The sequence below is a fragment of the Gorilla gorilla genome, chromosome 7, assembly GCF_029281585.2.
Source record: "Gorilla gorilla gorilla isolate KB3781 chromosome 7, NHGRI_mGorGor1-v2.1_pri, whole genome shotgun sequence".
Taxonomy (NCBI): Eukaryota; Metazoa; Chordata; class Mammalia; order Primates; family Hominidae; genus Gorilla; species Gorilla gorilla.
In genome coordinates, this window is record NC_073231.2 from 100,320,908 (window position 1) to 100,337,902 (window position 16,995).

General features: G+C 41.3%; 1 protein-coding gene across 3 annotated transcripts in view; it reads right to left on the reverse strand.

Annotated features, from left to right (window-relative positions):
• RAD54B (RAD54 homolog B) overlaps positions 1-5,609 on the reverse strand; it is a 103,355-nt gene extending 97,746 nt beyond the window's left edge. Inside the window, exon 1 of one of the 3 annotated variants that reach the window (XM_019032956.3) lies at positions 5,447-5,609. The gene's annotated coding sequence lies outside the window, so the exon portion shown is untranslated. The remainder of the gene's footprint in view (positions 1-5,446) is intronic. The other 2 variants (XM_063709374.1, XM_019032957.3) reach the window with 2 other exon arrangements.
• Positions 5,610-16,995: the final 11,386 nt, after the last annotated feature.

The window sequence follows — 16,995 nt, forward strand, 5'->3', positions numbered from 1 at the left end:
CTATAAGCATGATATCTTCTTTAAAGCAATTTAAATAAAAATTTCAAAATGCAAGGAAATACAATTCACATACAAATATCAAACATGTTGCCTTTTTTCTATTCCACTAATCCATAAACCACATGAGGGCAGCAATCTCATGCTTGTTTTCTCCACCATTAATGACTATAATGTGTCTGGCAACAGTGACAGATACATTACCATCACTAACAAATATTTTGAATGAATGAAATCTGGCAATTTAAAAGGTATTTTTATAATTCAACTTGTTTTTATCATCCTATTTCATTTGAAACAGTGGAATTTTTTAAAATATAAATCAAGAGACTAGAACCAGGTTTCCCAACTTTCGCTCAATCTTATTTCCACTAGGACTGGATAGGGGAACAGATGGAAAACAAGGACATTACATACATACATCATGTTTCTGCAATGGATAGTAGCAAGCATTCCAATTCAAAGCAACACCACAAAACACTATTTAACATAAGCCATCAGTAAGGATGAACATGACTACCAACGTTATCTGTTTCACCCAGAAATTCCAATTCTGGCAATTTAACCTAAGGAACTATCAGAGATAATACTAAGTAACTATGTATAAGAATAATCAGCTGGGCAGGACACAGTGGCTCGCACGCATATAATCCCAGCACTTCAGGAGGCCGAGGCAGGTGGATCACCTGAGGTCGGGAGTTTGAGACCAGCCAGGCTAACATGGCGAAACCCCGTCTCTACTAAAAATATAAAAATTTGAGGCCAGGTGCAGTGGCTCACACCTGTAATCCCAGCACTTTGGGAGGCCAAGGTGAGTGGATCACCTGAGGTCAGTTCAAGACCAGCCTCACCAACATGGAGAAACCCTGTGTCTGTTAAAAATACAAAATTAGCCAGGCGTGGTGGCGCATGCCTGTAATCCCAGCTATTCAGGAGGCTGAGGCAGGAGAATCACTTGAACCCGGGAGGCAGAGGTTGTGGTGAGCCGAGATAGCGCCACTGCACTCCAGCCTGGGCAACAAGAGCAAAACTTCGTCTAAAAAAAAAAAAAATTAGCCCAGTGTGGTGGTACACGCCTGTAATCCCAGCTACTCAGGAGGCTGAGGCATGAGAATCGCTTGAACCCAGGAGGCAGAGGTTGCAGTAAGCTGAGATCGCACCACTGCACTCCAGCCTGGGTGACAGAGCAACACTCTGTCTCAAAGAAAACAAAGAAAAAAAAAAGAATAATGATGCTAGTATCAATTACAGTAGGGGGGAAAAGGGAAACAAATGTCTATAATGAAGTACAAGATAAATTATGGTACACCCACACAACAGAACACTCTCTTCATATACCACCAAAATCGAGTCAGTACTATTCCCCGAGCTAGCCATGTTCTTTTTCTCTAGGCTTTGAACAAACTTTCCCTTATATAATGTTGGGAATGCTTTTTCCCACTTTTCTTTGCCTAATTAATTCTACCTTATCGTCTAGGAGTCTTAACCATGAGCCCTCTTCATCTCCTCCCAAAGACTGGACTGGAGACCTTCCTGTATATGCACTACCCAAGCACTTTTCACACTGCAATGAAATTTGCCCTATCATTCCCTCTGAGCTATTAACTCAGGCATGAAATCTTACGTACAATTCATCAGTATATCGCCAGTACCAAATACACAGAAGGAGTTCAGTATTTGTTATGTGAATGATACCATTAATGGGTGGCGGGGGGGCAATACTTTAAAAAAATGTTTAATGACATGAGAAATATGTTTTAATAAATCAAAGGAAAAATGGCCACAAAACATGTCCAGCCTCATTCTAATTTTTACAAAAGAAAAGAAAAATAAAAACGATAATGGGTGTATGTACATTTAAAAGACTAGAAAGCAAAGGAGCATGAGAGAACTTGTTTGAGGTGATAGAAATAATCTATATAAGACTGTAGTATGGTTACAGGAGTATATATACATCTGTATATGAAAACATCAAAATGTACACATCTAACTGCACACTGTAAATTATACTGCTATAAAGTAGATATAATATACATGTTATATATTAAAATACACAATCGTTTTTAAAAACTAGAAAAATACATGCCACAACATTAACCCTAATTATTTCTAGGTCTGGTTAGAATACCAGTAATTTTTATTCTATTCTGAGTTATTTTCTGTATATTTCAAATTTTTTACAATGAAAATGTTACCTTTGTAATAGGGAAAAGTATCATTAATTAGATTTTTTAAATTACCATATTTCATCAAATCTAAAATGCCATCAATTGTAAGATATACTCTTGTTAGTCCATATAAAAGAAATTTTTAAAAGTAAATAAAAATTTTAAAAATAAAAATTTTTTAAATTATAAGATGTACCATTATTTTATGTATCCAAGAAAAAACGTGTAGCCAATTAAACCATGATACACTATCATTGATGGTTAGACATTTCCCAATTTCATCAATGTGAAAATAATGAAACATGTAAATATTTGATATATAACCAGCCTTTACATAATTTGAGGAATGAGTAGGAGAGATCACTCTCTTCTGTTTCTTATTCAAGGACAAAATAGATCTCTATTAGTACAATCTTTAATCTTAAAGCAAATTATGAAACAGATGGTTTTTGACTGCTTTAGAAGCAGCATTTACCAATACCAGAAGTCAGTACAAATTCTGACCAAACAAGTCATGCCAAAATAACTTCATTAAACTAATTTCCTTTTTATAATGGGTAAGCAGAATACTACAGGCCTCTAAATATATAATTGACACAAGTTTGAAATTGATTAACGGTAACTGTCACAGGATGACATGGATGTTAGGCCTTACATTTAGACTCAGTTACTTAATGGTCAAATGAAATAGAACAATAGAAGCTGAAATTTAAAACTAAAGATTTTAGTGACTATAGCTCAACCGAAATAAGATAATGAGCCTTCTTAAACTAATAAATTCTAGATAGCATTAATAAAAATATGATGTCCACATCATGAAATGTAATCAGTTCTGTTCTCTACATTAGTCAGACTCCCCTTTAATACTGTGAAAATTCTGACACTTTTTTAAAAGGAACACTTAAAAAATACAGTAGTTAGAAACATCAACAGTAGAAATGAAGGAAACCAGAGTGTAGTTCAGATTCTGCTATTTCAGGGATGCTTAACTTTGGGGAAGCTATTTAACTCTCTAGACACCAATTTTCTCATTTATAAAATAAAGAATGAACTAGATGCTAAAATTTCTTTTAACACTAAATGCGAAGAATTACTACCCTAAATCCTTCTACATCTAATACATGATTTCTGATTTTTCAATCCTCCTATTTTGTAAACTAATAAAAATGATAATGCAAGCATACAAGCATCAGCACAGAGCAGTGGTTAAGAAAACAGACTGACTCCGTAGCCAGCCAGGCTGCCTGGCTAGAATCCTAACTCTGCTATTTACATATGACTTTGGGCATCCATCAAGCCATTTAATTTGTTGATACATTTCAAAGTAAAATGCAGAAATCAGTACATTTCCCCCCAAAAGACCATTGCACCCTTATAGCTTTTTAAACTGGTTCTGTATGTTCATATTGTCCTGTCCATAATAAATTAATTAATTAATTAGTGCTGTCTGAGCCCTTTTCCCAGGTCCTAGAAATAAAGCCACTTGGTAGCCCTGATGTGATGCTACAACTTCTATAACACCTATTAGTTTCAGTCCTTCCAAGTAAAATGGTAAGGCCAAGCTGACAACTGCAATACACCAGATAGCCACAAGTACTTGGCACTACACTGTGGTAAATAAGAACACAACTTTGAAAGCAAATGCCTGAATATAAATGTGGACTGACACTTCCTAATGGTCTTGCACAGTTTACTTTGGCTCCATGTGTCTCAGCTTCCTCAACTTTAAGAGGGGGTACCATAATCATACTTACACACCGGACTGTTGGGAGGATTAAATGAAATATGTAAAGCACTCAGAACAAAACTTGACACATAGTAAGCACTCAATGTTATCTGTAATATTACTATCTATAATTAGTATTATCGGAGAGTAGAAATGATGAAGGTCCTGTGAAGGAGATAGAGAAGGGGTAGTTCAACATACAGGACAATGACCAGAATCTTTGGGTTCGTCTGGGCTTTAAAGAGAGGTATGTGCAACCATCAAACGTCTAGGATGCAAGAATGTAAGTACACCAACTCTACCAAGAACCAGCAACAGTCTCTCCCTGCTGTTGCTGCTTGTCGACTTCCAACTACGTTAGGTAGTAATTATTTCACTTCATGCCTTAAATTGCTCCTTTGAGACTCCGGCTATATAGATGGTTCCTAATTTAGGACGGTGTCACTTAGAATTCTTCGACTTTTAAGAAAGCCATGAGCATTCAGTAGAAACTGTACAAGTAACCACACAACCGTCTGTGTTCATGATTTTGCCCAACTGTAGATTAAGGTAAGTGTTCTGAGCATGTTTAAGGTAGGCTAGCGCAGCCATAAAAAGGAATGAAATCATGTCCTTTGCAGCAACATGGGTGCAGCTGGAGGCTATTATCCAAAGCGAATTAAAGCAGAAACAGAAAATCAAATATTGCATGTTCTCACTTATAAATGGGAGCTAAACATTGGGCATTCATGAACATAAAGATGGCAACAATAGACAGTGGAGACAACTAGAAGGGGGAGGAAAGGAGGAGCAAGGGTTCAAAAACTATTGGGTAACATGCTCACTACCTGGGTGACAGGATCAATCGTATCCAAACCTCAGCACCACGTAATATACCGATGCAACAAACCTGCACATGTACCCCCAAATCTAAAATAAACAGCTGAAAATAATATTTTTGATAACAAAAGTAGGCTAGGCCAAGCTTTAATACTCAGTAGGTTAGCTGTGTTTTAAATCCATTTTCCACTTGAGATATTTTCAACCCCGTAGTAAGTCGAGAAGCATCTGTACCTACCTAGAAAATCTTCCATAAGGTAATTGATTAAAAGGTTTTAAGGAAATACAAGACAAACCTGACCAGTGAAGAGGTAAAAGCCCCTAAAGAAGGCGTACCGACACTCTCCAGGACGCTCGCGGAGCCTTCACCCCCTGGCCCTGGGGAAGGAGATTCCCAGTGCAGGAGTGAGGGAGAGACCCAAGCGCCAGAGGAGCCTGCGCGAAGCGACCGCAGTGGCGGCCCCAGGGGCCACTGCCCAGAACCATCCCTCCCACACAAACGCACAACCCTAAACCCCCACCGCCCGCCCTTCGCTCCAAGCCCCCCGGGGCCAGCAGCCAGGGCGTCCCTGGCACTTCAGACCAAAGCTGCAGGCCCGCAGAAGGCCACTTCGGTCGCTCCTGCCGCCTTCCCTTCCTCCTCCCTCGTTGGCCTGCTCCGGCGCCACTCCCTGCTTTGTCCCGCGCGAGCCTACAGGCTGTCGCAGCCTCCCGAGCTTCCCCCTGCAGGACGCACCGGCGAAAATCTGACAGAAACCACTGGCCCTGCAAAGAAGCCCTTCTGGTAACCAGCTATCCCCTCGCCGCCGGAGAAGCTCAAGGATCCCGCCTCGGCGAAGCCAATCGCGGACGAGCCCGCCGCGCGTGCGCACTACCTAGCCGCTGCACTGCCCTGTCTTGCCCTACTCTGATTGGACGACCCTACTGCATCACTGCGCATGTATCTTTGCGTTTGCCTTTCAATGCTTCCAAGTTTGATTCAAGTTTACGGTGCAATTAAAAAAATACTGGTTTAGTGCCTACTTTCAGACACAGTGTAGATGCCGAGGCTACAGACCTCACCATCTGCGTGGATAAGTAATAAATACGGTATGATTCGGTGTGTGCGATAATAGAAATGCGTGCATCGCAGAAGTATACGATATCCTATTGGTTATTCATTCATCCGAAAAAACATTGACTTAGCGGTGCCTGCAGGATAATTTTCAAACTCTTTGTTAGGTTCTGGGAATATAGAAATGAATACGTGATTATTAGGCTCTCAGAAAAGGGGAGCCGCCTCCGGACTTGGAAAAGCATTAAAGCATGTTAAGTAGGAAAGTTAATCACTCAATAAGTATTTACTGAGCACCTTCTAAGTGCTAGGCGGTAACACAGTCAACTATCCCTGGAAAATGGTATTAGAAAGGCTAATCTGAAAGGAGAGGGAATGGCTAAAGGTTGTTTATTGAGTTTTATCCAGCAGTTTGACAAAAAGTAAAAGCTAAAAAATATCAAGGGTGAAATGAAGATGTGAAACAATGGGAACTCTTGGGCTGCTGGTAGGAGTGTAAATAGGTACAGCCATTTAAAAAAGTAATTTGAGGCTGAGAGCGGTGGCTTGTGCCTGTAATCCCAGTACTTTGGGAGGCCGAGGAGGGCGGATCACTTGAGGTCAGGAGTTCGAGACCAGCCTGGCCAACATGGTGAAACCCGGTCTGTACTAAAAATACAAAAATTAGCTGGTTTTGGTGGAGCGCGCCTGTAATCCCAGCTACTCAGCAGACTAAGGCGGGAGAATCGCTTGAACCTGGGAAGTGAAGGCTGCAATGAACGGAGATGGTGCCGCAGCACTCCAGCCTGGGCAGCAGAGAGACCCTGTTTCAAAAAAAAAAGAGTAATGTGCTTAAGGAGCTTTTATCCTGGGGACTTTTTCCAGTCATAAAGAGCACCTCATAGGTTGAGTTGTGCTTTTGGCAGCTCCTGGAGCCAGCGTTACAAGAATTTGAAATGGGGACCTGCCAAGGTTGGGCACCTTAGTAAACCGCACCCCCCTCTTCTTTGGACTGGGACACATAAAGAGTAAGGGTAACCAGAAAACAAGCTAGCTTCATAGTGTCTGCAGCCTACCTTAATATCATCTGGGGAGTTCAGAAAATCTAAAACAGGTTGGCTAAAGGTGAGCTGGGACATTCCTCTTGCAGATTTGCATCTGGTTTGCTCCTTCACTTCAGATCATTACTCACATATCAACTTGTCAAAGGGCTTTATCTGACAGTCCATTGCTCTCTTGTCTCATCTTGTGTCTCCCTTTCCCTGCTTTATAGATTTCATCACACTTTCCATTCCCTAACATATACTTATTTGTTAATTGTTTTTCTATTACTCTCAGAATATAAGCTACATGAGGGCAGGATCTTTGCTTTATTCTCTGCTGTACCCATGTGTTTAGAATAGTACTAGTCTTTTTTGTTTTGTTTTGTTTTTTGAGACGGAGTCTCACTCTGTCACCCATCTGGAGTGCAGTGGCGTGATCTTGGCTCACTGCAACCTCTGCCTCCTGGGTTAAAGCAATTCTTCTGCCTCAGCCTCCCAAGCAGCTGGGACTACAGGCATGCGCCGCCACCACACCTGGCTAATTTTTTGTATTTTTGGTAGAGACAGGGTTTCACCATATTGGCCAGGCTGGCCTCGAACTCCTGACCTCGTGATCTGCCCACCTCGGCCTCCCAAAGTGCTGGGATTAAAGGCATGAGCTACAGCACCCAGCCAGAACTGTACTAGTCTTACAGACCGCACTCAATAAATATTTGTTGATATTTATTTGGAGGCCAAGGCAGGAGGATCACTTGAGGCCAGGAGTTTGAGACAAGACCAGCCTGGGCAACATAGTGAGACACTGTCTCTTAAGAAAAGAAAAGAAAGAAAGCTGGAAGAAGTGTACACATGAACACTCTGTTCTGTTTTTGCAAGTGTTCTGTAAGTCAAACATTAGTTCAAGTAAAAAGTTTAAAAAGGCCAGGCGTGGTGGCTCACGCCTGTAATCCCAGCACTTTGGGAGGCCAAGGCGGACGGATCACTTGAGGTCAGGAGTTCAAGACTAGCCTGGTGAACATGGTGAAACACTGTCTCTACTAAAAATACAAAAATTAGTTGAGCATGGTTGTGAGTGCCTGTAATCCCAGCTATTGGGGAGGCTGAGGCAGAAGAATTGCTTGAACCCAGGAGGCGGAGGTTGCAGTGAGCCAAGATCGCACCATTGCACTCCAGCCTGGGCAACAGAGCAAGACTCTATCTCAAAAAAAAAAAAAAAAAAGAAGTTTAAAAAGCAAGATTTCTGTTACTCAACAAATACTAAACATGAAGTACCTGGTAATGCAAAGGACACTGTAATGTGTAGTTCAAAAGTACTTTTCTGCAGAAGTGTATAGTCTGATTTTGGATTATCTCTAAAGGAAACTAATAAAATGCAATTTAGGCCTGGGTGTGGTGGCTCATGCCTGTAATGCCAGCACTTTGGGAGGCTGAGTGGGGAGAATCGCTTGAGTCTAGGAGTCCAAAACCAGCCTGGGCAACATGAATGAAACCCTGTCTCAAAAGAAAAAAATCAAAGTCTTTGTCCAATTATGTGGATACATATATCTTTGGAAATGAATATATTGGTATATACCAATATATTGGTATTTGTTTCATTTCCTTCTTTAATCATTCAATGCCAAGTATGTCACCCCTAAATATTTTTATAAGGACATTATACTATGCCTTGGGGTTAACAGTAACAAATATTGGAGGTAAAAGTCTCTGTTAACTATAATGTTGAATTAACACATTAATTGGTTATTACTTATTGGTAATGTTAGTTAATTGATTAAGCAGCATCAACATTACAGCTGGGGTGGGAGGAGTGGAGAGGAGAAAAATAATTTGGACACCTCCTTTTAGTCTGATTACCCTTCTTTTTCAGTTGTGATCCCACTTGTCTCCTAGCCACTACACTTGATCAATTCTGGACTGTTATTTTTTACTTTAACTCTATAATAAATATCTGTAATACATTTCTCTTTTGATTCATATTCACCTCCCACCACACACATTCCTACTTCTATTTTATGTTTCAGAATATGAGAAAATAACACCCCACTAGTGATTTGTTCATATCACACAGAAGTTAATGAATGGCAAAGGCAGGATTAGTACCTAGCTCTATTCATTACTAATTTCTTACTTTTTCATCGAAGTAAGTTTCGGAGGGAAAATTATTGAACAGTTTTTTAAAGTTTCACATACTAGCTGGGTGTGCTTGTGTGTGCCTGTAATCCCAGCTACTTGGTAGGCTGAGGCAGTAGGACAGCTTGAGCTCAAGACCAGCCTGAGCAACATAGTGAGACTTCACTTCAATTAAAAAAAAATTAGTAAGTTTCACATGGTTATAGAGCAGTTTTGGATAATATTTATTTTATATGACTTGGGCTTTCAGGTGAATTATTTTTGATTCCTTATTTAGCTTAAAGAGAACAGTGATTCCAGAGGACCCTAACTTGTTCTGGAAGGGCCAAGTGAAATGTTTCATCAGAGTAAGTAGCAATTCTACCATTCCAGGATTACCAGAACATCTAAAAGCATCCTTCCTAGAGGCAACAACTGAAAGCAGCTGCAGACTTAAAGAGGACCAAAGCTTTACCAAAATATGCCTAAAGTATCTCTTAGCAAACCAAGAGACCTTCAGTGGGGAATACAACACAGTATGTCAACTCAAATAATTTGTCAAGATTTATTAACTTGAAAAAAAGTTTAAGAATGTTTATTTAACTAATATTTTAGTTTTGTCTATTGCTTTAAAATAAGTCATGTAATTCAGCATTTTTTTTCTAAATGAATACCTCAAAACCTTATTCCATTTTAAACTCAAGAATATGTGGCTGGGCGCAGTGGCTCCCAGCACTTTGGGAGGCCGAGGAGAGTGGATCACCTGAGGTCAGGAGTTCGAGACCAGCCTGGCCAACATGGTGAACCTTCGTCCCTACTAAAAATACAAAAATTAGCCAGGCACGGTGGCGGGCCCCTGTAATCCCAGCTACTCAGGAGGCTGAGACAGGATAATGGCTTGAACCCGGGAGGCAGAGGTTGCAGTGAGCTGTGTTGCGCCACTGCACTCCAGCCTGACGACAGAACATCTCAGATATGAAAGTAGACATAACAACTTAAAACACAATAATCAGAAATGGAATTTCAAAGAAGTCTGTAGTCAAAAGTGTGGAAGCACAAAAAACATAATTAGACTCTGCAGATAACAGTCTAAGGCCACATTTCCAAAGTCAATCATTATATGTAAACAGTTGAGGAGCGGATGGCTTTGATACACATAGTTTTTAGCAATCTCTCTTCAGTTCAAATTGAAAAAGTACCCATCGCCTATACTTTCATTTCTCAATCATGCCAACAAATAGCATTACGGATTCTGCTTACCTTACCTTCAAATTCTCATTCCAATAAAATTGCCATCACAAAGGTTATAAAATCTTCCAAATTGCCAAATCTAGTTGTCGTTTCATCTTCACCTTCACCCTCTGTGATCCATTTGGAGCCTGTGGCACTACTTACCACATCCGGAAACCTCCAGACGTTTGAGCTTCAATTCTGCTGTTCCAAAATGCTACCTACATTTTCCTCATTCTGCTCCCAAGCACCTGCCCCTCTCTTCTCCCATTAGAAAGTTATTTCAGAACAGTAACTGCTTTATTGAGTTTTATGCCATCATGGCCTAATTTAATTCTAGCAGTATTACAGTATCTGACAAATATCTGTTCTATGTGATCCCTTTGTCTTCATTACCACTATCCTAGCTGAGGACATTACTTTCATTTAGGTCACTGTATCCAAACCTGGCTAATTATTAAAATCTTCTGAGAAGTTTTTTAAAAAGAGATGTGTAGGCCCCCAAAACTTGCATTTTTAAAGACCTCCCCAGATGATTCCTAAATTTGAAAAACACTGACATGTAATCTCAGCACTTTGGGAGGCTGAGGCGGGCGCATCACGAGATCAAGAGATCGAGACCATCCTGGCTAACATGGCGAAACCCCATCTCTACTAAAAATACAAAAATTAGCCCGGCACGTTGGCAGGCACCTGTAGTCCCAACTACTCGGGAGACTGAGGCAGGAGAATAGCTTGAACCCGGAAGGCAGAGGTTGCAGGGAGCCGAGATCGCGCCACTGCATTCCAGCCTGGCAACAGAGCGAGACTCCGTCTCAACAACAACAACAAAAAGAAAAAAAAAAAAAAAAGGAAAGAAAAGAAAACCATTGATATAGATCAGTGGTTCTCAAACCTTAGGGTGCATCAGACTTTAACAGAATTGTTTGCAGGATTTGTTAAAGCACACACACATTGCCAACCCCTCCCCTCTTGGGCCTGGGGTCATGTTTAAGAATATTCATTAATGCTTTTTTTTTTTTTTTTTGAGACAAAAATCTCCCTATATTGCCCAGGCTCAAGTGCAGTGTCGCGTGATCATGGCTTACTTCAGCCTCGACCTCCTGAGTTCAAGGGCTCCGCTTGCCTCAGCCTCTCCAGTATCTGGGACTATAGGCACACGCCACCACACCTGGTTAATTTTTTAATATATATTTTGTAAAGACAGGATCTTGCAATGTTGCCCAGGCTGGAGGAATATGCATTTCTAACACATCTCCAGGTGATGCTGAGCTGCTGGTCTAGGGATTGCTTTTCGAGAATTGCTCGTAGAGAACTTTGCTGTAACTTCTTTTTCTTTTTTTTGAGAGGGAGTTTCGCTCTGTCACCCAGGCTGCAGTGCAGTGGCGTGATCTCGGCTCACTGCAAACTCCGCCTCATGGGTTCAAGCAATTCTCCTGCCTCAGCCTCCCGAGTAGCTGGGACTACAGGCGCCCACCACCACGCCTGGCTAATTTTTTTGTATTTTTAGTACAGACGGGGTTTCACCGCGTTAGCCAGGATGGTCTCAATCTCCTGACCTCATGATCTACCCATCTCCGCCTCCCTAAGTGCTGGGATTACAGGCGTGAGCCACTGCGCCCGGCCTGTAACTTCTTTATTGGTCGGCCTTCAGACTCTTCCCTCTCTAATCCTTCCTCTCTGCTGCACCAAAGTAGTTCTCTTTTAATTTTTTTACTTTTTCAATTTTTATTTATTTAGTTTTTGATACAGGGTCTTGCTGTGTCACCTAGGCTGGAGTGGAGTGGTACAATCACAGCTTACTGCAGCCTTGAACTTTCGGGCCCAAGCAACCCTCCCACCTCAGCCTCCTGAGTAGCTGGGACTACAGATGTGCACCACCACACCTGGGCTATTTTTACATTTTTTGTAGAGATGGGGGGTCTCACTATGTTGCCCAGGCTGGTCTCTGACTCCTGAGCTCAAGTGGTCCTCCTGCCTCAGCCTCCCAAAATGGTGTGATTACAGACATAAGCCACTGCCCCCATCAGTCTCCTTTTTAAAAGAATACTTCTGATTGGGAGTTATGTGAAAACATCTTTCATAGTGACTGGCTGATAGAAGCTCATAAAAGTACCAAATCTGAAAATGTCACTCACATTTAAAAAGTTCAGTTACTCCCTAAGGCTTAGCACAGCAAATAAGACCTTTCATAATTTGACCCCAGTCTCCAAATATACCTTCCCCTCCATCCCCTCTACACTGTCCCTACATTCCTACACTGGCCAAAGTAGACTACTCACTGTTCCCTGCAATTACCACCTCCTTACATTTAAATAATATTACTATACGCCCTGAGTATCCTGGAAATTCTGCTTAGACAGAAACTGGACTATCCTCACTTAGAATCTATGTTCAAAAAACCATTATAAAACTGTCCCCAAACTAATAGTCTCCCTACAACCACATCAATATTGTTCAGTAGAGCTATTAAACATTAGTATAATTCTACTTACATAATTTCCACTTATTTATCAAGCAGGCACTAATTTCTGGCTTCAGAAATAACTTAGCAAGTAAGGCATGTTAAGTATATTTTTGTCTAGGTAGTGGAGGATCTAATTTAAAGTAATAATGCTCTACATGTAAAAAGAAATCAAATACAAATCTTATTTAATCCCCATAACCTACTGATGTAGGCAGAGCAGATAAAGAAATTTAGGATAGGCCAGGAGCGGTGGATCATGTCTGCAATCCCAGCACTTTGGGAGGCCAAGGCGGACGGATCATTTGAGGTCAGGAGGTCGAGACCAGCCTGACTAACATGGTGAAACCCCGTCTCTACTAAAAATACAAAATTTAGCCAGGCATGGTGGTGGGCGCCTGTAATCCCAGCTACTCGGGAGGCTGAGGCAGGAGAATCTTTTGTACCCAGGAGGTGGAGGTTGCAGTGAGCCAAGATCACGCCAGTGCGCTCCAGGCTGGGTGACAGAATGAGACTCTGTCTCAACAAAAAAAAAAAAAAAGAAAGAAAGAAATTTAGGATAAGAGGAGCGATTTAAAGTTGCACAGCTAATTAGTAGAGCATAGAACTGGTTCTCAACACCAGACTTTTTGGTCACAAAGAACTTCTCCACAACATCATGTCCCATCACAGATTTACCTGGCACATTTCACCTTCCCAAATAAAAATAACTCTTTATAGAAATTCCATTGTGATTTCTAAAACAGATGCTATCATCAAATTCTTCAGGTTGAAACTCTCTGGGCACATTTTGTCCTGCATAATTTTTTGTTTTGCTCACAAAATGTTTTTAATTTTTAAATTGAATTAATTGCATATTTGAAAACTGATTACACAATAATGCAGATTTTTGGCTTCTCCCTAAAAGTCAGAAGCACAACCATTAAAAGGGCTATTATGAAAACCAAAACAAAACAGAAAATAACAAGTGTTGGCAAAGATGTGGAGAAATTGGAACCCCTTTGCACTGTTGATGGGAATGTAAAATGGTGCAGCTGTTGTGGAAAGCAGTATGTGGTTCCTCAAAAATTAAAAATAACAGAATTACCATGTCATTAGGCAATTCCACTTCTGGATATATACCCCCCAAAATTATAAGTAGGGTCTTGAAAAGATATTTGTACACTCATGTTCATAGCAGCATTATTCACAATAGCCAAAATGTGGAAGCAACCCATATGTCCATCAACCGATGATGAATAAACAAAATGTGGCATATCCACACAATGGAATATTATTCAGTCTTTAAAAAAAATTCTGACACAGGCTACAACATGAATAAACCTTGAGGACATTATGCTAAGTGAAAAAAGCCAGCTGCAAAAAGACAAATTTATACGGTTCTACTTACATGTGGTATTTAGAGTACTCAAATTTACAGAGACCGAAAAGGAGAATGGCGGTTGCCAGGGGTTGGGGGGACAGGGAAATCAGAGTTGTTTAATGGGTATAGAATTTCAGTTTTGAAAGATGAAAAAGTTCTGGCCGGGCACAGTGGCTCATACCTATTAAGCCAGCACTGTGGGAGGCCGAGGCGGTAGATCACTTGAGATCAGGATTTTGAGCAGGAGTTCGAGACCAGCCTGGTCAACATGGTGAAAACCCATCTCTACTAAAAATACAAAAATTAGCTGGGCCTGGTGGCATGCACCTGTAATCGCAGCTACTAGGAAGGCTGAGGAAGGAGAATCACTTGAACCTGGGAGGTGGAGGTTGCAGTGAGCCAAGATCGTGCCACTGCACTCTAGCCCGGACAACAGAGCAAGAGTTTGTCTCAAAAAAAAAAAAAAAAAAAAAAGAGTTCTGGAGATTGGTTAACACAATAATGTGTATTGCTAGTACCTTAGTTTGCAGCCCCTTCTCTAGATTATGAAGTTATATGATGCTTACAAGATCCTACTCATTACCTCCTAATCTGTCCTATGAATTTAAAATAATAAAAATTAAAATTGCATATATAATCTTTTCTGCTTAACTAGTCTTTAGGCCAGGCACAGTGGCTCATGCTTGAAATCCCAGCACTTTAGGAGGCTGAGGAGGGCAGATCACTTGAGCTCAGGAGTTCAAAACCAGCCTGGCCAACATGGCAAAACCTCATCTCCACTAAAAATACAAAAAACTAGCCAGGCATGGTGGCTTGTGCCTGTAGTGTAGTCCCAGTTACTTGGGAGGCTGAAGCACAAGAATCACTTGAACCTGAAAGGCAGAGGTTGCAGTGAGCCGAGATCATGCCACTGCACTCCGGCCTGGGTGATGGAGTGAGATTCCATCTCAAAAAACAAAACAAAACAAAACAAAACAAAAAAAACAAAAAACTTGTCTTTATGCAAAAGCAATTCCAAAAAGATTTTATACAATTTTAATGCCAAGATTTCCTTTTCTTAAAATACTATTTTAAAAATAGTTACTTTTGAAAACCTACAATAAAATGTTAGAAATGTAATGGTTGGATTATTCAAGAATTCTGAATTGTTCCACATACATTTCATACACTTAAGATCTCATTAACTTTTCTTTTAAAAAAATGACGTGGCCAGGCACGGTGGCTCATGCCTGTAATCCCAGCACTTTGGGAGGCTGAGGAGGGCAGATCACGAGGTCAGGAGATCGAGACCATCCTGGCTAACATGATGAAACCCCCATCTCTACTAAAAATATAAAAAATTAGCCAGGCCTGGTGGGACCCCACTGTAGTCCCAGCCACTCAGGAGGCTGAGGCAGGAGAATCACTTGAACCCGGGAGGAGGAGGTTGCAGTGAGCCAAGATCACACCACTGCACTCCAGCCTGGGCGACAGAGACTCCGTCTCAAAAAAAAAAAAGACGTTTACGTAATTGTTTCCTTTATTAGACTGTGAGTTTCCTGAGGGCAAAAAATATCTTAGTCACCCTTATATTCCCCACACTGTACTAGGGTATATGGAACACAGAAGATGCGTAGGAGACATGCTCTAGTTCCTACATTCTCACATTATCATCCTGCAGGTTTTTGCGATTACTTTTTAAAAAAGAAATAAAGCTAATCTAACTGTGCCTACTACTCCTTCACACAGAATACTACCTGCAACATTCTGTTTAAATAAAGCATAAAAATATTTCATAGTATTTTTTCTTATTCTTAAGAAATAAACACTAATCATTCTATCAACTCCTCTTCTACAGATTAAATTTGTCCTCGAAGGAATTCTGCATCTTTCATTAATTTCTAAATGCCGCTCAAAACTTTCCCTGAAATAGGCTGGGTGTAGTTGTTCATGCCTGTAATCCCAGCACTTTGGGAGGCTGAGGCAGGTGGATCACTTGAGATCAGGAGTTCAAGACCAGCCTGGCTACCATGGTGAAACCCAGTCTGTACTAAAAATACAAAAATTAGCAGGGCATGGTGGTGGGTGCCCATAATGCCAGCTACTCGGGAGGCTGAGGCAGGAGAATCGCTTGAACCCAGGAGACAGAGGTTGCAGTAAACCGGGAAAGCACCACTGCACCCCAGCCTGGGTGACAGTGAGACTCTGTCTCAAACAAACAAACAAACAGAAATTTTCCCTGAAATGTCTTGTTTGAGGCTCACTTCTGAAATAACTAAAATAGTGTTGGGTCTCTGAAACTTCACTGCCTTATGATGAATTACTAATTTTGATCTCTAACACACTTAACCTGAAAAGTCGCTTCTTCTCCAAGATGGAGAGGTAAGGAATTAGGAGCTAGCCAACCTGACTTTATTATTATTTCTTAGAGATGGGGGTCTTGCTCTTGTTGCCCAGGATGGACATGAACTCCTGGGCCTAAGCAATCCTCCCACCTCAGCCTCCTGAGTAGCTGGGACCACAGGTGCCCACCACTGTGCCCTGCTCCAATCTGATTTTTTTTTTTCCACTGTCACCCAGGCTGGAGTACAGTGGCGCAATCATGGCTCACTGCAGCCTCGACCTCCTGGGCTTAAGTGATCCTCCTGCCTCAGTCTCCCAAGTAGCTGAGACTACAGGCATGCACCACCACACTCAGCTAATTTTTTCTTTATTATTATTTTTTGAGATGGAGTCTTGCTCTGTCCCCCAAGCTGGAGTATAGTGGCTCGATCTCTGCTCACTGCAACCTCCACTTCCTGGGTTCAAGCAATTCTCCTGTCTCAGCCTCCTGAGTAGCTGGGATTACAGGCGCGTGCCACCATGTCCAGCTAATTTTTTTTTATTTTTAGTAGAGACAGGGTTTCACTATGTTGGTAAGGCTGATCTCAAACTCCCGACCTCAGGTGATTCGCCTGCCTAGGCCTCCCAAAGTGCTGGGATTACAGGCATGAGCCACCACGCCCAGCTTCACTCAGCTAATTTTTAAATTTTCTGTAGAGACAGGGTCTCACTATATTGCCAG